Here is a 23035-nt window from a genome sequence, read left to right as displayed (position 1 = left end):
ATTAGCACATCAAGCATCAATCCATATGCAAAAGAACCTCCTCAGGATACAGTGAAGCCTCCCGCCATTAGCATTCCACACCCTGGGAAACTCTTATAAGACGACTCAGCCCAACCCCACCTTCCTGAGTAGATATAAATTACCTGCCAATATCTTTTCCACACTGTGACACTGAGAGATCTCTGTCTTTTGGTGCTACACCTCTGAAGATGCCAGCCACAGCTGCTGATGAAACGTCAGGAACTACAATGCCAAGACCACGGCAATACAGCCCGGAAAACCCACAACAACCATCGTTCTCCGGCCGTGAAAGCCTTCGACAATACACTTTGGGAACCACTGGGAAGAAAGGTGGAGTATAATTGAAGTAAATAAAATAAAATCAGAGATGCTTTAGGCTGATCCTGCACTGGGGCAGGGGGTTGGACGAGATGGTCTGTATGGCCCCTTCCAACTCTATGATTCTATGAAATGTAGAGGCAATCAGGGTACAAAAAGAAGCTTCTCTGGAAACAGTTTCTCAAAGCCCCCTTGAGGTAGGCAAGAGGTTGAGGGGCTCACCCATATCCCTGCTCCTCAAAAAGCCCTCCAGGGAATCAGTTGTTTATAGAGTGGATTACAGAAACCTAGAATGAGTTTTTAAAAGTGCTAAGCAATAAAGAGCCCATCTCCTTCTAGCAGAGAAAAGGCCATTGCGCAAACTTCATCTCCCTTGAAGATGCTGGCCTCTCCCACCTCGAGCTTTGTATGTTTGCATTTTCCATTTCCAATTACAACACAAACCTTGATCACACGGGGAAAAGTTGTGTTGCAAAAGCCAGGTACACCTAAGTAAATAGTAAAAAAAAAAAGGCAGGTAGCTAATGCCATGTTGGCTCATGAGAAAGAATCCAAAAACAACAGCAGGATAACTCAACAGCCCAATTGCATGAAGTTATACTAAAAAGTCCAAGTTGAATGGGATTTACTCCCAAGTAAGCAATCACAGGATCACGCTCAGCAGCAAGAGGACCTATTAAGCAAAAATGTCTAAAAGGAGTGAATGCAAAAAAAAATGTTCATTACTTTGAGATGTTTTAGTTTGTCCTAAAGCAGACAGTGGTTTTAAAAGTTAAATTCTATGTTTCTATTTGGAGGGGGTGGTTCTTCTGATTGAAGAGCTGATAGTGTAACAGGTACTTCCAGGGCTTTTTTTCTAGGAAAAGAGGCGGTGGAACTCAGTGGGTTGCCCTCGGAGAAAATAGTCACATGACTGGTGGCCCCACCCCCTGATCTCCAGACAGAGGGGAGTTTAGCTCGCCCTCCGTGCCGCTCAGCAGCGTGGAGGGCAATCTCAACTCCCCTCTGTCTGGAGATCAGGGGGTGGGGACACCGGCCATGTGACCATTTTCAAGAGGTGCCGGAACTCCACTCCACCGCGTTCCAGCTGAAAAAAAGCCCTGGGTACTTCTGCAACCTGCTTGGGAAAAGAGCACTCCATTTAGGACAGCCAAATCCCAAAATAACATTTTGGATCTCTGAAAAGTCTCCATAATTCCAGAGCCCCCCCCCCCAAACCCACTAGATTATAGTATTAGTTAGTTGAGAATAATTCCATGTGAGTTTAGTTGGGTCCAGTTTCTTAAAAGATGCAGTCCAATGCAACACCGCTATAAATGCAGCCAACACCACTCCATTATCTCGAAACTGTACTAAAAGAACAAGCAAAAGGGAAAGTATGTGTGTTTTCCATTTTTGCAAAATGAAACCTCCCCAAAAACATGCGTAAAATTCCACCTGTCCTAACATTTGGGACCCAGATCAGAAATGCTGTAGACTATACATTTTCTCAACAGAAATGCCAGTAATGTGTGCAACCCCCCCTTTCCCCACTACCCCCCCATACACACGCGTGAGGGGGAGGGGGTTGCACACAGAGCAAAAATCTTTGAGCCCTACAGGAGAGTATTAAACCAAGATAAAATAGCCCACAGGAAAGGTTCTGAGTGGAAACATATGTGACAGCATTTTACCACTTCGAATTTCCCAGGAACCTCTCCCGGAGAAAGAAAATCCTTAAGAAACTCCAGGATTTTACTGTTTATTGGGATACAGAACTGTTCCTTTCACAACAAATGCACAAGTTTTGTTGGGTTTTTCTCACAAGCCCAGTCCTACTGAACTCTGTGGCACTTTCTTCCAAGTCTGCGCACGATCATGCCCTATGCTTCACAAGGCAATACCCACAAACCCACTTTATAGATTTGAAGCAGGTTCTTTTTCTGAAGCAAGAATCTTATTGATGTTTGTTTGCCACAAAACCAAGTAACGCTACTACTGACTTTGTTTCAATTCAGGTGTTAAGGACCACAGGTAACTGTCAAACCACAAAACATTCACCTGAATTTCCGCAACAAGTATGGTATTCAACTCAATTGCCCTATTATAATGAAAGCAACCCCCACCCCACTTCTTTTGAATTTCTCCTCAGTTTGACTCCAGATCATTTTTAAAACTTTGGATTTAAAACTCCAAACTGAGCACTGCAACTCTGTGTTTTTCTAGTTCCTGCTTTCTGGGATTTCTTGGTAAGCAGAAGAAAGGAATGAATGGCTAAGAAAGAAAGTTGAGGGAATCTACGTCGGTGTCTAGATCTGAAATGTCAAAAGCATTCAGGTAGTTAAAACTGCTCCCCTCTGATTAATGAATGGCTTGAGATTGTTTCCAAAAGTCTTGGTCAAAATCTTTGAAGCAGTGGGATGCTTAAAACTGTAGTGACATTTACACCCATGTTATTATACTGTTTCGTCCATCATGCTTTTACCCAAAGCAAAAACGAATGGTTAGTGTGTAACTGTGCGTATGTTGTGCAGCCTTTTATAAACATGTCCTCTTTCCTTTTTCTAGAACCTCCTGCCCCCATCCTTGCGAAAGTCAGAAGGAACGCGGCCTCTGCCCAGTGCACGCTACCAGTCTGCAAGTCACACGTGCTCCGCTGCAATTCCTTGCTTTCAATGTCTCTTTTGTTTGATGGCTGGTGTTTCAACATCCTTGACTTGAACAGAAAAAGGTCAGCCCTAGACTTCTGGCATTCATAAACCTGAATCAGGCCCTGCCAAAGGAAGATTGATGCTGTAGTAAATTTGCCTTGATCAAAAGGGGGGTGGGGGTGGAAAGAAAGACCTAGAAACCCACTCAGTTCTCTCCTAAAGAGAGAGAATAAAGCTTCGAAGCATGCAATTTAGCCAGTGTTCTCTGTTCAACTTTGTTTCTCATATTACATGACTGCATAGATTTGGAGTTAGGGCTTTCAGCTACAACGGCTTTGCAAAGACCTCTGGTGAAGTTACTAGTTCACAGTTTGGATGCTCTGCATATGATGCTTTTTTAATAACTTGCCTATGTTGATCATTGTTGCCTTAAAGAGGGAAAGGGAAGTATGCAAAACTTGGGAGGGGGGGGGACTACATTTGTAAACAAAAGAAAAGAAAACTTCTGCAAAGGACCTTTATTTGGAGGGGGAAAGCTGCAGTAACCAAATGTTTCAGGGAAGATAAGCAAGTAAGTCCACAAAAGTTGCTAGCTTCCAATTTTTATTAGTTTTGGTCTAAGCATCTCTCTCGTTTGCAGGATAGAAAGAAAGGCAGGGCTGATTTTTAGGGGCTTCCCACCTGTGTGCCTAGATGCAATTCTTTAAATCGTAAGAGAGGAGGAGGCTTTTTTGCAAGCATGTGTCCAGCTGGTGCAAAAGCAATACCTCTTAAACACTGCAGAAGTCAAGCCACTGGCTCAGGGGTGTTCCCCCCCCCTCATATTGATTACATTATTCTCCCCAAGCAGATCACAGCCTTTCTTTACACAGCTTCACTCATCACGCTGTGAAAAACAACAACATTTTTCCAGATGGAGAAACTGAGGCAGAGAGCCAGGTCCTTGGCCCAAGAGGACCACGGCTGGATTTCTGCTTGAACTTGGATCCAAATCACACCCCCTTCACTATACTAGAATCAGTTTGGCCCTCCACTGCCCCACAAGGTCTTCTTATTTGATAGCCAAATGGGGACTCCTTTTCCATTTCAGAGAAAGCAATTTTACTTTCTGCTTTCTAAAACTCAAACTTGCAGAAGAGCTTAAGAGTGGCTAGAGATTCCTTACCCCCCCCCCACACACACACACCAAAAAGCACCCCCAATTTTGATACTTCAAGGCAGTCAGGAGGAACCCCTACTTAAGCAGCGCTCCATGCTTCGAAGGCGCTTTTTTACCCTTTCCAAATATATAAGCTTCTGCCCTTGGGCTTTCTTAAGCCGCTGTTTCATATTGGAAAGAAAGCCCAGCTAGGAAACACCCTAAAATAACATTCATCACTTCCCCCTAGCCCCCACCGCCGGCTCCTGCTCACTTACTGTCTCCTGGAAAGCTTTGAGAGGGCATTTGTTCGATCTGCCAACTTAAATCCTCTGCTCTCATGTCAAAGCAGCGCATGGGGGGGGGGGGGCAGCCAGAACACCCAACATCACTCACTCAGGCCTGCTGCAAAAACACACCCGCAAAATATTCCTTTCACCCTAGAGAATCATTAAGCCCTTTGCAGATCAGTAACTAAAGCCCAAAAATATACAGTGCAAAAAAAAAAAAATACAGGCAGCCGCTAGCGATGACAGGGGACTGGGCTTTTGAAAACTGGCTACTGTCTCAACTCTCTTGGTGGCTGAAGGCTGACAGGGTTCCCAGCTGCACAGGAGGAAGAACCACAACCCGGCCAAAAAAAGAAGTAATAAGCGTATTATTTCTCTGTACTGTGTGGCTGTTCCGTGGCCATCCCGTGTCCCAGTTTTTTTTATCCACTTCCCGATGCTTTTAATTTTCATGACAGGCAACAGGCATTTCTGGAGTCCCCTTTCTCCAGTCCTTACCCCATTCCCCCCTGCAAGCCAGCCACAGAATCCAAAACCTTCACACGTGCTCACAACACGCAGCCCCAAAAGTTTGCGGGACAGGGACCGGCGCCAGATTTCCTCGACTCCCCATTTCTCCCCCTCCTTTAAAAAAACAAAACAGCCCAGCCCAAGAAATCTCTCCTCCTCCCGCAAAAAAGGAGAGATCGTGGCGAGAAATCAAAGGGCAGCTCCCGTTTTCGCGTCTACGTTCTCCAAGCGCCTTTTAACTGCCGATTTCGCTTTCCGGCCTTTCTTTTTTTACACTGCAGCCAGCTAAGCCCGACGAGTCCCTTGAAAACGCCTCCCCTCCTCGCTCTCGCTCCTTTTTTCACAATAGCAAGGAAGCTGGAGCTAGGCTCTTTTCAAGCAGACCGTGTGTGTGAGTGTGAGTGAGTGATCCCTCCTCCGCTCCCCCCCCCCCCAGTAGCTTCCTGGACAGATGCACAAGGGGTGGGGGGTGAAAGGAGTGGGGGGGGGGCGGACAGAGAGAAGGAGAGGGAGGGGAGCAAGAAGCCTGCCCCTGGCTTTCCGCTCCTGCCCTGCCAGAGAGGCCCCAAGTCCCAACTGGCTTTCAGAATCCAGACACAAGGAATTTACACTCGGCCAGGCTTCCCAACGCCCGGAAAACAAGCTCCCCCCGCCCGCCCGCCTGCCTCCTCCTCGCATCGCCTGCCTCTCTCTCCCTCTCTCTCTTCCCCACCGCAGCCTCGGGCTCTGGCAAAGCTTCCTCCGAATCGATCGCTTTGGGATCCTGTCGGGAGAAGCTGAAAGGCATCGCGTTTGGAGAAAGCAGTTCGCAAAAAGTAGAAGCCGGCCAGGAAGCGCGGCGGGGGGGGGGGGGGGAGGGAGACCAGCACGCAGCGCACAGAAGCTCCGGCCGGATTATTTTTAAACCTCCTTTGTTTTTATGGCACAAGAGCTCCCCCCACTCCCCCCCCCCCGTCCCCAGCCCTGGTCAACCGTGCCTAAATGGAAACATTGTTCCCCAAACTTAAAGAGACGGGCCAAGAAAAAAAGAAAAGCGCCGATTCCAAAAAACGATTCTGGAGCAACCCCCCCCCCCCCCCCAACATTCTCCTCTTCTTGCAAACAGATACATTTTAAAGCGATCTGGAATCAAAGGCACTCCGGCTTCCGAAAGCTCTCCGTTTGCAATCGCGAAAGCAATACACAAATCCAGGCGGCTAAATTAAGTCAATTCCTTCCCCTCCTTCCACCCCCTTTCGCAGCTTTCCTTAGGACCCCCCCCCCTCACGAACAGCCCCCATTGCCAAATACACATCCTGCCCCTTTAAGACTTCAGACTATTCTCCTCGGTCGTCCCCGCGTCTTACTTTTACACCCGACAGTAATCGCACATCTATGCATTTCCTTAGCGCGATTTGCTTTTTTCAAAAATTATTTTTGCAAATCCCAGCCGGAGCCCGCCCCGCGCCGGGAGATGCGAACGAACCGAGAGGCGAAACTTACCTCCAGATCGGGGGAGGGGGCGGTGAGAGGAAAAACAGCAAGGTTTGCAAGCGAGGAGAAAATCATAGGGAAGAAAGCAGGCGACAGGAAAATATCCCCTCTCTCTTCCTCCAGTGGATTTGCAGGTCTGCTTCAGGTGGCTTTTTAAATGTTCAATTTTTTTCCAAAAAATTCTATTATTTCTCGCCTTTTTTATATAAAAAAAGCCCACAGACAGTGAAAAGGAGCTCGGTGTTAGTGGGAGAATAAGTGAATCAACTCGCAGAGAGGAGAGCAAGTTGAAGTGTCAAATTACATTGGCTATTTTATTACCAAAGGGCCCTGCTTCGTGGCTGCTGGCAAAATCTGTCCCAGATTCCTATCTGCGAGGGAGCTGTCTCTCCTCGAAGGACGCTTCCCTCTCTGCGTGCCTGTGTGTGTCTGTCTCTCTTCCCTTCCACCCCACCTCCTGACCACCTAAAGTTAAAAATCTTGGAGCGCCAAGTTGAACAACGCGAAGAATTGTCTTGCAAGATTCCCCCCCCCTCCCGTCACCCTCATCAAAGGGAAGAACTTCCTGTCTAGAGAGCCTGGCGGAGCGCAAACCTATTGACTGTTTATAAAAATTAATGGAGGGAGGGAGGGTTGGTGGGTAGAGGGACACAAATCCTTTTGGATCCCCCCCCCCAAGCCACTAGAAGAACCCTCCTCCTCCCCTTGCGCAAGATTGGATGCGTTTTTAAGGCGGGCAAGGATGTTTCTCAGCTTCCCACGTTCATTTAAGGCGACTGCTTTGATCTCTCCCTGGCTTTCTCTCCGCATGAGATCTATGAATGAAGGCTGCGAGCGATTAGAACGCTGAGACAAAGTGTGTTTACACCTTCCGCTTTGCCCCCTCCCCCTCCCCCCTGCTGTAGATTTTTTTAAAAATTAGCTTTAATGGGCCCAAAAAAAGCACGTCCACCCACGGGAAAGCATCTCGCGCGCCCGCGGCTGTGTTTACTCGGAAGTAACGCCCGCCACAAGGCGTCGTGGGAGTTACTCCCAGGTATAGCGCACCATCGGGAAGATTCCCAGGTGCTACACACACACCCCAGGGGACTAAGGGCAGTGAGCACAGTGAGACTTACTTCCGAGTAAGCGAGCAAAGGATGGGGCTCTTAATCTGGGGGGGGGGGTCGGTGGAAGGAAGTGGGGTGGATGAGAGAGGTTTGAATGGTTCTTAAAAAGCGAATTGGAGAGAATGCGCGGGAGGTTTTTCACAGGAGACCCTTTGCGCGCACAGCAGCGGGGGTGTCTCCCAAACACTGTGCAGCCCTCGGAGCTTCCCCAAAGAAGGACGGGCTTAAAGGAAAACTCGAGGGGAGGGGAAAGCAGAGCGAAAGGGGAGGGACTGTTTGTGTTTTCCAAACAGCAAGTCCCTGGTGCTGAACAGGCTGCCGGGATCTCACCGGGAAAGGGGGATTTTGAGTGCGCGATCCGCCGGGCCACCTTACTCTAGAGTAACCCCCGGCTGAACTCCAAAAGGGCTCTCTAGGTTGGACAGGGGAAGGAGATATTTTACAACCCGTCTCTTCCCCTTCCACCCCCCCCCCCCGAGATTAAAAAGCCCCCAGAGCCTAGGAGGGCTGAAGATCGGTTGGCTCCTCCTCTCCCTCCCTCGGCCGGATCGTATTTGCTCGGAAGTAAGACCGCCGAATTAAAAGACTGGCCCGCGGGGGAGGACTGTTCAGCCCTCGCCCCCCCCCCCAAAACACGGCCGAGCTGCCTTGAAAAACTGGCGCGATTGGGCGCAATCGAAGCAAAGGCCAGAAGTCGAAAAATCAAAGGAAGGGACTCCAGGCCGGATATCCAGGGGGAAACGAACTGGCACCAACAAGCGCCGTTGCCTTCCGGGCGCAACAAAACCCTTCACACGTCCCCGGCCAAAGATTTCCAGGGGATCAATATTTTATGATCAGCTGTTAAGAACCAGCAGCCGTTCCACGCCCGTCGATTCCGAATGGGTTGGTTAGATTATGCAAGGGAAAGCGCGCCCCGCATGCGCGCTCTGGCTGGAGGAGGAGGACGGATTCAGGACCTTTGAGGGCGGGGGGGGGGGAGGTTGTCCAGGTAACCCGTACATATTGATTCATATTTATGCATATTTATCCATCATCCACTCATTCCCAGATCAAATGGGGACACGGGCTATACAGGCTGCCGAAAGCCTGCCTTCCTAAAACACACTTAGGCATTACTTACGGAAATATCCAGGATACTGATTGTACTATGTAACCCGCCATGAGTTTCAATGAGAAGGGCGGACTAGAAATAATAAATAACTAACTAAATAAATAAATAGGCGAGACTCACATTTAGGATTGCGCAGCCGTGCGCCCACGCTTCCTTGGGAGGACTTTTCTCTACTTGCGCAGTCCTAACCACTAGGCAGTACATCCGGCTGTGTAATTCAAAAAAAGGGTCGCCTGTTGATGCGTGGAGGGGTGGGCGGGTTAGTGTGATTTACTTATTCCAATATTTATACCCCGCTTTTCTCTCCCCCTCCCCAGACCTAAAACGGCTTACAGCAGCCCCCCTCCCCATGTTATCCGAACAACTATCGTCTGATGCAGGCTAAACTGAGGGCGGGAGGCGGGGTTGCTCCAGTCACCCAGCGAGCACCGTTGGTAGAGAGCTGGGGGCTTTAGTTTCGACGGGAGGGGGGGCAGAACAAAAAGGAAAGACAAACGCGGTCGGGGCTTTCCGCAGGCACACCCAATCATTCCAGACCCCCAGACCCCTTTAAGGAGATCCTTCTGTTTTTCAGGTTGGGAAAGGGTGCGTGGTGCAGGACTTCCATGTGCCTTCTGTGGCTGCCCCCCCCTTCCCTCCAGGAGACAGACTTTAACCAACACTATCTCACTTCCCCCTGAACAGCTACCGCTCCCTAGAATTGAATTACCCAGATGAATTGCTCTGCTGTTCCTTTCGGATGTTTTTTTCCCTCATGGGCCAGCTCAACCATCTGCGATTTGTGCTTCCAGTTTGGAGTCATATTTTTTTTTTCATTTTGAGGGCTGGAAAGCTTTTCCGATCTACTAGAGACCCCCTCCCCTGAAGACGCAGGGTTTTTTTTCTGGGAAAAGAGGTGGTGGAATTCAGGCCTGTGCAAGGACGTCACTTTGGGTCAGCTGGAACAAGGGGGAGTTTTTTAAAGTTTAAATCTCCCTGGGGAAAATGGTCACATGGTCGGTGGCCCCACCCCCTGCTCTCCAGGCAGAGGGGAGTTTAGATTGCCCTCCGCTAGGAGGGCAATCTCAACTCCCCTCTGTCTGGAGATCAGGGGGCGGGGCCACCAACCATGTGACCATTTTCAAGAGGTGCTGGAACTCTGTTCCACCAGGTTCCAGCTGAAAAAAAGCCCTGTGCAGATGTATTTATTTTTTACAGATTACTTTCCAGCCCCAACCTACTCTAATGAAACAAGCAATCCGATGAGCGGCAGGGATTGCGTGTTTACTCAGAAGGAAGACCCACTGAGATTGATGGGGTTTACTGCTATGTAATTGAACACAAGACTGCTGTTTCTTTGGGAACCCAATCTGTTCAACTCAGTTGGGGATCCTGGCAAACAAGAATCGAGATATGTGGTCACTTGGGAGCAAGCCTAACAGGTTTACTCAGAAGTAGGCCTTATTTTATTTCATGGCACTTAATCCCAAGAAAACGTTTTTAGGCTTTGTTTTGTAAAGCGTGTGATCCTGAAATCCATCCAAAGGCCAGTGTTGTGAATTAGAATTCAAACCCCGTTCCCCCCCCCAGTCTTTTTTTAACTCCGGGTTTATAACGTTTATGATGTGGCTGCAAATCTGCTCCTATTCTAATAGTTCCAGAGGAGTTAGCCATGTTAGTTTGTAGTAGCAAAACAGTAAAGGGTCCAGTAGCACCTTTAAGGCTAACCAACTTGAGTGTAGCATAAACTTTCGAGAGCCACAGCTCTCTTTGTCAGATGCATCTGACAAAGAGAGCTGTGGCTCTCGAAAGCTTATGCTACAATCAAGTTCGTTAGTCTTAAAGGTGCTACTGGACCCTTTACTATTATTCTAATAGTTGGGCATACCCTCAAGCCTCTTTCCAGCTACCCCTGAGATTGTCTGTGATAATCCTGAATCCTCAAAAAACCTCCTCCAGACTTTCCGCCTCCCTCTTGTGTTGTGAAGGTGTGAATGTAAAAAACCTGTATCCCAGGACAGGGGAAGGCTTAAGTGTCCTTGTGTGGCAGTGCTAGGGATCCTCCCCCCCCCCGCCCCCGGGGCTCTACGTCTATGATGTGTTGTACAGCAACTTATGGATCCCATCCTTTTCATGTTTACTCAGAAGTAAAGCTCGCTGAGCTCAAGGGGCCTGCCATCCAAGCATGCCCATGTACTTCCCTGGAAGTAAGTCCTCTCGTTGACTACAGTTGCAGAGTATTCCGTTCCAAAAAAACCAAACGCGCCTCCAAGCTCTTAAACACAACCTTGCACAATCTGGATTTTTTTTTAAAAAAGTCAGTCCTTAAGTGTGGGGCGGAGGAGGCACAAAAATATCCTCGCTGAATACAGTGGGTCTTACTTTTGAGTACACGTACACAGGGGCTTGGGCTGCTAGGGTTGCCAGCCTCCAGGTGGTAGCTGGAGATCTCCCAGAATTACAACTGATCTCCAGGCCACAGAGCTCAGTTCACCTGGAGAAAATAGCTGCTTGGGAGGGTGGACTCTATAGAATTATACCATGATGAGGGCCTTTCCCTCCCAAATCCCTTTTTCCAGGCTTCACCCCGCCCCCAGATCTCCACAAATTTCCTAACTTGGAGCTGGCAGTTCAGCCCCCTTCCGTGGCTTCACTTCTAAGCAAACCCATTCGGTAGTTCCCCTATTGGACTCCAAAACATCCTTGCCTCAGCAGGGTTACCAACCTCCAGGTGGTGGCTGGGGATCTCCCAGAATTGCAACTGATCTCCAGGGCACAGAAAATTCCCCTGGAGAAAATGGTGGCTTTGGAGGATGGACTCCAAAATATTGGTATCTGAAGGAGTGAGCTGTGGCTCACGAAAGCTCCTACCCTACCACCAATTTTGTTCATCTTACAGGTGCTACTGGACTCTTGCTCTTTCCCACTGCTACAACCAGACTAACATCTACCCCGCCCCCCATGAGAGCCACCCACCACTGTTCTTAAGCTGATGCTATGTTCAATTGTACTGTTGCATTATTTCTTATTAACTGTATTGCCGCCATCAGGAAAAAGAGTGCTGCTATTTTTTATGTTTTTGTATGATGCTTTTAAATGTTTATCTTTTACATGTTCTCAGTGCTGTTATCCTCCATGAGCCTGCTCGCAGGGAGGGCGGAAAACAAATACAATAAAATAAATAAATAAATAAACACAGCTACCTCTCTTGATCTATAGTATTATTCTCTGCTGAGGTCCCACCCCTCCCCAAACCCTACTCAGTTTGGTGTAGTGGTTAAGAGCGTGGGACTCTAATCTGGAGACCAGGGTTTGATTCCCCGCTTCTCCACTTGAAGCCAGCTGGGTGACCTTGGGCGAGTCACAGCTCTCAGGCGCTCTCTCAGCCCCACCCACCTCACAGGGTGTTTGTTGTTGTGGGGATAATAATGGCACACTTTGTAAACCGCTCTGAGTGGGCATTAAGCTGTCCTGAAGGGCGATATATAAATCGAATGTATCATCATCATCATCATCATCATCATCACCATCATCACTCTGCCCCCCAACTCTCCAGGCATTTCCCAAGATGGAACTGTGGGCTCTTCTCCCCCATTCCCCTTTGGGCAAGCAACCCCCCCCTTCCTCCGCAGCCCGCAGGACCAGCGGCCCCCGCTTCCCGGGCTTGCAAGCTGCAGGGCTCCGGTCCGGCGGCTCCGGCGTCCGCATTTTGCGCGCGGCCCGCCGTGTCAGATGGAGAGCTCTGAATAACAAAGACAAGTTTGAGAGCGGCGGCGGCGGCGGCGGAGCTGGCCGAGTGACGTCAGGGAACAATGCCTGTGCCAACAGCTTTCCCTCTTCGCCCCACACAGCCGCGCGCGCAGGACTCGGCCGCTCGCCGCGCTCCGGCGCCTTAAAGGGACCCCGGCCCTTTCCGCCCCGCCGCGCTCCGGAGGCTGCCCGCGCTCCCTCCCCGCCTCTCCCTGCCCTTGTTGGCCGAAGGCGGAGGCGAGCTTTGCAAAGCTCCTCGGCAGACGCCGCGACTTCTGTGCGGCGAGGCACGGCTCGGCTTTTTTCATTCTTATTTTCATGGGGGTATTTCCCCCTCCCCCTTTAACGTGCCCGAGGAAACGTTTGCATGAACGGAAGAGCCGGCTGAATTGGCAGTGCTAACGCGTCTTTTCCGAGTTCCCGGCCTTTGGCAGCCTTTATTTCAAGAAGCCCACCAAGAGATTGAATTATGGGGATTTGTGACTTGCTCTTGTAGTTTTATATTTGTATGTATTGTTACTGTCTAGACCCACAGCTCTCTTCGTCACATGCATCTGACGAAGGGAGCTGTGGCTCTCGAAAGCTTACGCTGCAATAAAGTTGGTTATTCTTAAAGGTGCTACTGGACTCTTTTCTATTTTGCAACTACAGACTAACAGGGCGAACTCCTCTGGATCTATTGTTAACTGTCGGTATTGTTAGCTGCCCTGAGCCCATTTGTGGGAAGGGTGGGTGGGATACAAATTGAATTAAATAGATACATACATAAAATAATAACAATCTTCGATTTATATACCACCCTTCAGGACAACTTAATGCCTCTCAGAGCAGTTTACAAAGTATGTTATTAAATGAATCCTATGGATTTGAGGGTGGCAGCAATTTTAAACAGAGTGAATGAAATCCATTGTTTCCTAGCACACTCTTGGCAGTTCTTTGGGGTTCCATCCCGGTGGTGTGTGGGATTCTCTCTCCTCCTCCATTTCACCCTCACAAGAACCCTGCGAGGTAAGTCAAAGAAAGGGAAGGTGAGATCCACACTGGCCCACAGAGACCTACTCACAGTTTCTTGACAGAGCAGGGTTTTGAACCCACAACTGTATCCTAGTCCAGTATAACCACTAGGCCACACTGGCTCTCAAGATAGAATCATAGGATCACAGGGTTGGAAGGGACCTCCAGGGTCATCTAGTCCAACCCCCTGCACAATGCAGGAAATTCGTTACCTCCCCCCCACACACACACATATACACCCAGTGCCCCCTGCTCCATGCCCAGAAGATGGCAAAATACCATCAGGATCCCTAGTCCAACTGGCCTGGGAAAATTGCAACCTGACCCCAAGGTGGTGATGGGCATTACCCTGGCCACGAGAACTAAGCACTAATGTAACCCTTCCTGTCCTCCCTCTCAAGATATGCCCAGGTTCACAGAATCAGCATTGCTGTCAGATGGCCATCTAGCCTCTGCTTAAATACCTCCAAGGAAGGAGATCCCACCACCTCCCGAGGAAGCCTGTTCCACTGAGGGACTGACAGGAAGTTCTTCCTAATGTTTAGCTGGAAACTTTTTCGATTTAATTTCAACCCGTCGGTTCTGGCCCAACCTTCTGGGGCAATGGAACACAACTCCGCACCAGTCTTTATATGACAGCCCTTCAACCATGATACCACTCGTGGTATAAAAACATGAAACCCTGCCCTCAAGTCATAGCTGACTGATGGCGACCCCTGGTGGGGTTTTCATGGCAAGAGACTACCAGAGGTGGTTTGCCATTGCCTATCTCTGCAACCCTGGTCTTCGTTGGAGGTCTCCCAGCCAATTACTAACCAAGGCCAACTTGCTTAGCCTCTGACGAGATCAGATTCACCTGGGCTATCCAGCTCAGGGCTTCATATGGTATAACTCAAATGTTATAGCCAGCAACTTATTTTTAAGTATGTGAAGCCAGCATGGCAGGCAAACCCTCACAGATGGCTTATTAATAACAATCTTCTGCAGTCCCTTATGGGGGTTGGTGGGCAGGTAGAGCCAAAGCTAGGCACCTCCTTGCTCCTTTGGTGGTGACAGGTCTTCATCCCCCTCTGCCCTTGATTACTCTTTGTTCCTCTCCCTCCTGTTTCCACAAGCCATTCTTTCCCAGATTTTTCTGGCCACAGATGACTGCCCCTTTCAAAGCTCCAGGGGTCTCAGCTGGAGGCCTTTCACATCACCTGTAACCTGATCCTTTTACCTTGAGATGCCGGGGATTGACCTAAGACCTTTTGTGTGCCAAGCAGAGGCTCTTCTGCTGAGCCACAGCCCCACTTGCTGCTTCTCATCCCCATCCACTCGGTTATTCAGAAACCAGCCAGCAGATAGCAGCCACTACCCCTCCTATTGGCTCCTTACTCAGTTTCCCTCCGATGGTTGTTGGCATCAAACCCAGACCTAACTGCTGTGTAGGCAGGCAGGCAGGCAAGAAAGATGCAGCTGTCCCTTTCTGCAGTTGCCACTTGATGGCAACTGCCAGCAAATGGCCTCCTTCCGGTTTGCCACTTCCCGTGCTCCGCTGGCAGCCGCCCTGGGCTGTGCCACAGCTACGTACGTGTTTTTTTTAGATATTTATTATAGCCTGAGTTGATCATGATGCTAGCTGTTTTTATATTGTTTTTATAGCTTTTAGAGATGTATATGGATTTAATTGTATAACATATGATGTTAGCCGCCCTGAGCCTGTTTGTGGGGAGGGCGGGGTATAAATTTGATAAAATAAAATGAATAAAATAAAACAAATGGCTTGGTGGGCTAGTGAACCCGTGGAAAGAATAAGCCACAGCCGGTCCGAGATTGGTTCCTTCTGTGGAAACGGGCCTTTGGCCATTGCTCAGTGCTTGATATCAGCCCTGGTTCTTTCCTAAGCCTCCATCTCCACGTACTTTCCTCTAGGTTGCCGCTTCCTTGTTCCTCCAGTCCCCTTTCTCGTCCCCTTTCCCTTCCCGTGTTGCAGGAGCTCTTCCCCAACAGTTAGGCGGCCTCTGCCTATTTTAATAAAACCAACCATTCTCCCTCACAGAAACTGGACTGCAGACTGTTTAGTTCCCTGTGGGACTGTACGTTCTGTGTCACTGCACACATGCAGGTTATCGCTGAGGCCTCACTGCCAAAAGTGTGCGTGTGGATCCTAATTGTGCTATTTATTTTAAGGTGCCTGGAGGCTTGTACTTGGTCAGAAGAAAAACAGACGATTAATGTAAAACATGAGAAAATAATACTTTGTTATTTATATATCCTTTTATGAATAGCTCAAAGAACTTCAAAAGTATTAACTTGGTAATCCTGGCAAAAGGCCTGTAGAGAAGGAAGCTTTGTCCAAGGCCATCCAGAGCCTTTACAGGTGAGGCGCGTTTCAAAGGTGCGTTTCAAACCAGGAACTTTCTGGATTACATTCTTACCCCACCTGCTTTACCAGCTCCCATGATGTAGCATCTGCTGTAGGCACAATGAAGTCCCTACAATAAAGGATTTTGAGTATGGTGCCCCATCAAAGGCCAGGAGCTGGATCCCCATATCTGCCACCCCACAACTCAAGTACAGGACCTCCATCTTCGTAGGGGTCAGCTTCAGTCTGCTCTGCCACACCCATCCAGATATGGATTCCAGAGCTCTATTTAGGGTGTCAGGAGCGGAGTCAGGCCGTCCATCCATCAACAGATACAACTGGGTAGAGTTTGGGGAGGATGTTGTGTCACTTCCAGGTGATGCTCTAGGAATTTCTTGAGCATCACTATGAAGGCCATCCCCCACCCCACCCCCCACTGCAGAGTTTCTCAAGGGTGGGAGACTGAGGTTGAGGGTGGGGAATTCCAGGCAGGCCAAGGTAATAAGGAAACCTAAATCTCAGAGCCAAACTAAATGAGATGCCACAGATACGTGTTCTTCACGTGTTGGGTCCTGTGCAAGGTTCCCTGGGTAAGGTAGTCTTACAAAGAACAGCCACTCAATGTGATTCTCTGCTGGGGGAAGAGCAATGGGAGGGATTCTCTCTTTGTCTCTTGCAAAAAGCCTCGGCTCAGGTTTTCCTCCAGGAGCTTGGTAGGGAGGAGCATAACAGGAGGCAGAAAATTCTGGCTGGCTTTTTGCAAGGGAGAGAGAGAGAGAGAGAATCCCCTCCATCGCTCTTCTCTCCAATGGAGAATTGCATCGCAGATTCTCTCTTTCTCTCTTGCAAAAAGCCACTCTAGATTTCCTGCCTCCTGTTACATCCCAGCCCCTGCCCCTGTCCCTGAGTTCCCTGAGGAAAACCCAAGCTGAAGCTTTTTGCAAGAGAGAGAGAGAGATTTCCTGGCAGAGAATCACATCAAGCAGCTGTTCTTTGTAAGACTATAGTGCCCGGGGAACCTGACACATACCCAGGCATCTTGTGTACTTTCCCTCTTAGTCCAGCAATAATCACTGCACTACACTGGCTCACACAGGATGGAACCCTGTTTCTGGAAAACAAAAAGATCTTATGGCAGTCTTTGTTAATATGAGCTAGGCCACATGGGTTAGTAGCCAGCCTTCAAGTTATGAGAGTGGGGGACAATCTTTGTTAAATCTGTGGAGTCACAATTCGTTCCTGATGGCAAAGCACATGTCTCAATGGAGCTAGGGCTGGAGCTCCATGGGTCAGACTGCTTACAGAAATAGCCCCCACCCAGCCCGTGTTAGACATGCACACACACAAAAGAAAAGCCAGTTGCAGAGCCAAGATTTCCAGTCCTATTTTGGACGCTCTCCTTGCTCTTGTCCACCCCAGAAGATGCCCACTTTGTCTAAACTAAGTGGCGTGGGGTAACACGAATCCTCGTTCCCCTCTGGCAGATGGCTACCAGTTTTTCTCCAACATAGTCACTTTCCTCGGGGAAGTATAAATGGCATTCAGCAGAGTGTGCCGTATTAGCATTTTAAAAGCACTTATTCAGTCCCATAACTTTACAAGGCGGTTATTTAACAAGCCTGGTGCTTAGCAACAACTTCCAGTCTGAAAACAAAACTGATTCTGTGGGTGCGTATTTTCCCCTACCCGTTGCTTTGCACCTCCTACGTGCAATTTGTTGATTAGCATCAAAGAAGAAACAAAAGGCACCTCGCTGCCCAGATCCCCCACAGGGGACTCTTACTCTGGATTAATTAATCCAGAATAACTGCCAGAGCTGGATTCTGTTCTCACAAATTACCAATATGCACAATTCATAAACTCTTTCCCTGGGAGCCTTATAATTCTTCAGAAATTTATCCTCAAAATAATGGCAAGCAAACAAGAGTTCTCTTCAGTAAACTCTCCGTGACTACTATGAACAGTGCGGCCAACTTTGGGCTGGGAGATTCCTGGAAATCTGGGGGTGGAGACTGGGTAGGGCAGGGTTCGGGGAGGGGAGGGACTTCAGTGGGTTATAAAGCCATAAAGTCCACCCTCCAAAGCAGCCATTTTCTCCTGGGGCAGGTCAGTTGTAATTCTGAGACATTTTGAGGTAGACAATATGGAAGTTGTCAGGATTCTGGACACACTCTAGTTGTAATTGTTGTTAGGATTCCGGACACAGTAAATTCTATAAAGCAGTCTATTCCAGCGTTCACACTATGTAAATGTAAATAGTACTAGTAAGAATTTAGTGTAATACAGCATGTAATGATTTCAAGTAAATGTGTGCATGTATCTTTAAATGCTTGGTGTGACATAGGTGAAGAGTGGGGGTGAAAGAGAGGGAAGAGTGAGCGATATGATTGGTTGATGACTGAGAGTGTGGGCGGAGTAAATGTAGTTTAGACTGGGAGAGGGAGAGAAAGGTTTCAGTCTGAAGAAAGCAGGCTAGCTGTGTGCTGCCTGAATATGTGAAAGTATTTATGAGAGAAATATTACCTGTGTGGAACCTGAACTGAGCATGTTTGTGAAAGAACACTTAGTCAGGAAAAGAGAAGCCAGCTGTGTGCTGCCTGAGCAGGGCTGTTTCCACACGGCGCCCCGCTGCTCGTAACAACCCGGAAGATTGCGCAAAAACGCGGAAGATCGTGTTTTCTTGCGTGAGATTTGCACGACATCACGTGACGTCGTGCAAATCTCGCACGCGAAAACGCAATCTTCCGCGTTTTTTGTGCGATCTTCCGGGTTGTTACGAGCAGCAGGGAGCCGTGTGGAAACAGCCCAGGTTTAATATTTCTGTGAATAATAGTCCAGAGAAAGCAGGCAAGCTGTGTGCAGCCTGAGTAACTTTAAGCACATCTGTGAGAGAAATATTGAGTCAGAGAAAGAGGCTAACTGTGTGTGAAGCCTTAAAAGAGATCTGTGTGAATGATTTTAAATGAAGTAACTTTAAGAACCAAGAACTACTTTTATGAAACCGATAAGCTTGAAAAATAAACGTTTGTTTTGTTATATCCTGGAGTAGCTGTCATTGCTATATCCCATTCCTATCCTCAGGGCCACATAGAACCACAAAGGATCCTGACGCTTAGGCATGTTACCAAAGGGGAAACTTAAATAAAATATCTTGGAATATAATATTCCTGGTGGCAGCAAACTACCCAGAGGGTGTTAAAGGAAAGATTAAAGGCAAAATCTACCCTAGAGAAAGGAAGGGTCATCATAACACAGCAGGTCAATAATTTATGGGGAGGGTGTTCATGCACAATATTTCAAGGGTTTTATGCGCTAAATATGGGGGGAAGCTGGCTCAAGGTCGACTCAGCTTTCCATCCTTCTGAGGTTTGTAAAACGAGTACCCAGTTTCCTCTGGGTGAAGTATAGATGACTGGGGAAGGCAATGGCAAACCACCCTGTAACAAAAAGCCTGCCAAGAAAATGTCGTGATGTGATGTTCCCCCATGGGTCAGTAATGACTCCGTGCTTGCACACGTACCTTTACCTTTTTTATGGGGGGAAGCATTCGTAATTTCCCTTACAAAACTAAAAATTCAGGAAGCCGATTAGCTGCAGTGCTGAATAGTGGACTGATCACCTGCCCTTTAGCCAGTGGATTAAATCAATCTGCATACCAGCTCCAGGTTGGGAAATTCCTGGAGGTTTTGAGCCTGGAGAGGGCAGGATTTGGGGAAGGGAGCAACCTCAGCAGGGTATAATCCCAAAGACTCCATCCTTTAGCCATTTTCTCCAGGGGAACTGATTTCTATGGCCTGGAGATCAACTGTAATTCCAGGAGATCTCCAGCCACCCCCTGGAGGCTGGCAACACTAACTGGCTTGGTATAATTGTCAGTGTGTCAGTCTAGGATCTCCAAGATTAGAGTTAAGCATCTTGAAGGACAAGATTTTCAGGGTATAAGCTTTTGAGAGTCAACGCTCCCTTCGTCAGAGAGCTTTGACTCTCAAAAACGTATATCTTGAAAATCTTGTTGGTTTTCAAGGTGCTACTGGACTCAAATCTTGCTCTTCTGCTGCAAACCCACACGGCTACCCATCTGAGACTGGTCTAGGATCTGAGAGATCCAGGTTTGAATCTTCACTCTGCCACAGAAGATCGCTGGATGATCTTGGGCCATTATTCTCTCTCAGCCTAACCTACCCAATAAGGTTGTTGTTATGAAGATGAAATGGAGAAGGGGAGGTTGTAAGCCACTTTGGGTCCCCGTTTAGGAGAAAAACAGGATATAAATAAATGTCCATTAGGAATATCTGATGAAGTGCAAAATAACCAACGAGTGAATGTATTAATATGCCACTTTTCCTGAAAGATTTACATAATTTTATAAAGAGAGACCACACTTTGGATGGAAAAACCAGCTTTCATCTTCTTTGCCCATTCACCATTGTAGTTATATCAATCCCAAACAAGCTTAAAGAGTCATTAAGGCTCAGCCCCAGGAAAATATATTTTTTCAAACATTCCTTATCACCTGGGCCCCCATCCATTGGTTAATCAAACCTTCAAGCGTGCAATGCTGCCAAGCCCGGAGAGACCAATAGAAAGCTACCACAAAGGAGGCCACAACGTCCTTCCCTCTTGTTTGGTGTAGGGGTTAAGAGCACAGGACTCTAATCTGGAGAGCCAGGTTTCATCCCCCACTCCTCCACTTGAAGCCAGCTGGGCGACCTTGGGCTAGTCACGGCTCTCTGGAGCTCTCTTAGCCCCACCCACCTCACAGGGTGTTGTGGGGATAATAATGACATACTTTGTAAACCACTCCGAGTGGTTTGTCCTGAAGGGTGGTATATAAATTAAATGCTATTATTATTATCAGGGCTTTTTTTCTGGGAAAAGGGTGGTGGAACTCAGTGGGTTGCCCTAGGAGAAAATGGTCACATGTCTGGTGGCCCCGCCCCCTGATCTCCAGACAGAGGGGAGTTGAGATTGCCCTCCGCGCCGCTCAGCGGTGCGGAGGGCAATCTCAACTCCCCTCTGTCTGGAGATTAGGGGACGGGGCCACCAGCCATGTGACCATTTTCAAGAGGTGCCGGAACTCCGTTCCACCGTGTTCCCCCTGAAAAAAAGCCCTGCTTATTATTATTTTGTTGTGGGGATAATAATGACATACTTTGTAAACCACTCCGAGTGGTTTGTCCTGAAGGGTGGTATATAAATTAAATGCTATTATTATTATCAGGACTTTTTTTCTGGGAAAAGGGTGGTGGAACTCAGTGGGTTGCCCTCGGAGAAAATGGTCACATGGCTGGTGGCCCCGCCCCCTGATCTCCAGACAGAGGGGAGTTGAGATCAGGGGGTGGGGCCACCAGCCATGTGACCATTTTCACGAGGTGCCGGAACTCCTTTCCACCGCGTTCCGGCTGAAAAAAAGCCCTGATTATTATTATTTTACTGGATCAATGCATTTCTCCTGCACGTGTTCCCAAACGCTTTCTTTTCCAAACTCCGATCCATTCCCAGGAAATGAAGGGGTGTGTCTGGAAGGGGCCTGCCTTGGAATGAATGATCTGCTGGAGACGTGAGGTGTTTTCTCAAAGCTCTCGTGGTGCCTATGGGGTGGCTCCATGCTGCTTTGTCTACAGGGTTGCCCCTGTAGCCACAGTTTGCAGCCCTGCCAGCTAGCAGGAGAATTTCGCCGGATTTTGCACCTACAGATGGGCCCTGCAACAGCACGCCAGTTTTCTGTGGATTCTGCATGCCAAACCCAGCTTCTCTGCCAATGCGTTCAGGAGGCTCCAGGTGTGTTAGGATAACGCTATTACAGCCACCAGATCTGACTGCGGCGTGATGCGTTTCTTCCTTTTTATTTTTCCACTTCATTGCCTTTCCTTTGAGATGAATATAAACCCCAATAATTTTACCCAGCAGTCCAGAGATTAAAAAGATGGATACTGTTTCGTCAACGGGGGCCATAAATCACTGCCTTCTGGTGCCCATTATTAAAGCGCGGGATGAATAAGCCCAGCCTTCTTAAGCAAGCGGGGATGACATTGTACCCGTGCAGTCGTTTCATTATAATAACACAGATGATATGCCATTAGCATCTCACCTTAATAGCAGATTAATTTGCAATTAATTTTCTTTTCTTAGTGAACAATCAACTTGCTAACGAGTCACAACTTTAAGGGGCTGGCTCCAGAGTTTTGCACAATATCTAAGCTCGGAAGTGGGTTCAGGAATAGGCTTTAGACAATTTAGACAAGTTCGATGGCTTATTTTCGTGGAGAAGCGCTTGTACGGCTATGAGGTGTTTTTCAGCTGGGGCAAGATTCAGCAAAATTATAATGATAAGAACATTTGCTGAAGGGCGTCTCACATTGAATGCAATGCATCATAGTAAACATGGCTGGATCCCACCATTAGCCGCTACTTCAGTTATAAACAATAAGAATGTACCAGCTGCCTTGCTCGGTCACATCAAAGATCCATCCTCTCCATCTTTCTGATTCCAACAACGCCTTCCTATTCATTAGGCAGAACTGTGGTCCCCCCCCCCCCCACATTCAGAGACAGGCCTGATCTTCAGGGAGATGGATGGAATTCTATCATGGAATTCACCTTATTAGACTGCAGAAGAGAGACTCCAGTTCTTTGTGAAATAAAAAAACCTCCCTGCAACTAGAAAGCTAGCACAATTGGGATAAAACCTTCTAGCCTCAACCTGTTGTGCTATTTTTGTACTCCTAGTCAGGGGTCATTTCGTAGAAAAAGAGCTGCCGGAACTCATCAGCATAACTCATTAGCATATGCCGCACCCCTTGCCATCAATGGAAGTGTGTCATTAGTATAACTGATTTGCATATCCCCTTTCACCTATCCTGGCTGTTTCGGACCCAATCCTGGCCATTCAGGGCAGAAATTGGGCCCAAAATGGCAAAAAGGGGCTAAAAATGGCCGAAAAGGGGCCCAAAATGATCAGGATCGGGCTGCTGCTGAGTGGGAGAGTGATCCACCATCCCTCAGAGGCCCGATCCTAGCCATTTTGGGACCAATCCTGGTTGTTTTGGGCCCGATCCTGGCCATTTGGGGCATGAATTGGGCCCAAAATGGCCAGGAGCAGGCCCAAAATGACCGGGATTCAGCTGCTGCCAGATGGGGGAGTGTTCCCCCACCTGGCAGTGGCCTGATCAGGGTCATTCCCCCCCCCCAATTTATTATTTATTTATTACTTCGATTTATAAACTGCCCATCCTCAGGGGCTCTGGGCAGTGAACATCGGTCAAAATCAATAGAAACAAAAAAAACAATAATTCTAAAATCAGCATACAATAAACAATAATAAAATAAATTAACCAATTAC

General features: G+C 48.1%; 1 protein-coding gene across 7 annotated transcripts in view; it reads right to left on the bottom strand.

Annotated features, from left to right (window-relative positions):
* Positions 1-6738, bottom strand: part of ZMIZ1 (zinc finger MIZ-type containing 1) — a 559350-nt gene extending 552612 nt beyond the window's left edge. For all 7 annotated transcript variants that reach the window (XM_054983309.1, XM_054983311.1, XM_054983310.1 and 4 more), the window contains exon 1: positions 6390-6738. The gene's annotated coding sequence lies outside the window, so the exon portion shown is untranslated. The remainder of the gene's footprint in view (positions 1-6389) is intronic.
* Between the last annotated feature and the right edge of the window lie 16297 nt (positions 6739-23035).

The sequence above is a fragment of the Eublepharis macularius genome, chromosome 6, assembly GCF_028583425.1.
Source record: "Eublepharis macularius isolate TG4126 chromosome 6, MPM_Emac_v1.0, whole genome shotgun sequence".
Classification (NCBI taxonomy): Eukaryota; Metazoa; Chordata; class Lepidosauria; order Squamata; family Eublepharidae; genus Eublepharis; species Eublepharis macularius.
Note: the sequence above shows the minus strand (reverse complement) of the source record. Positions and strands in the feature narration are given on the sequence as shown.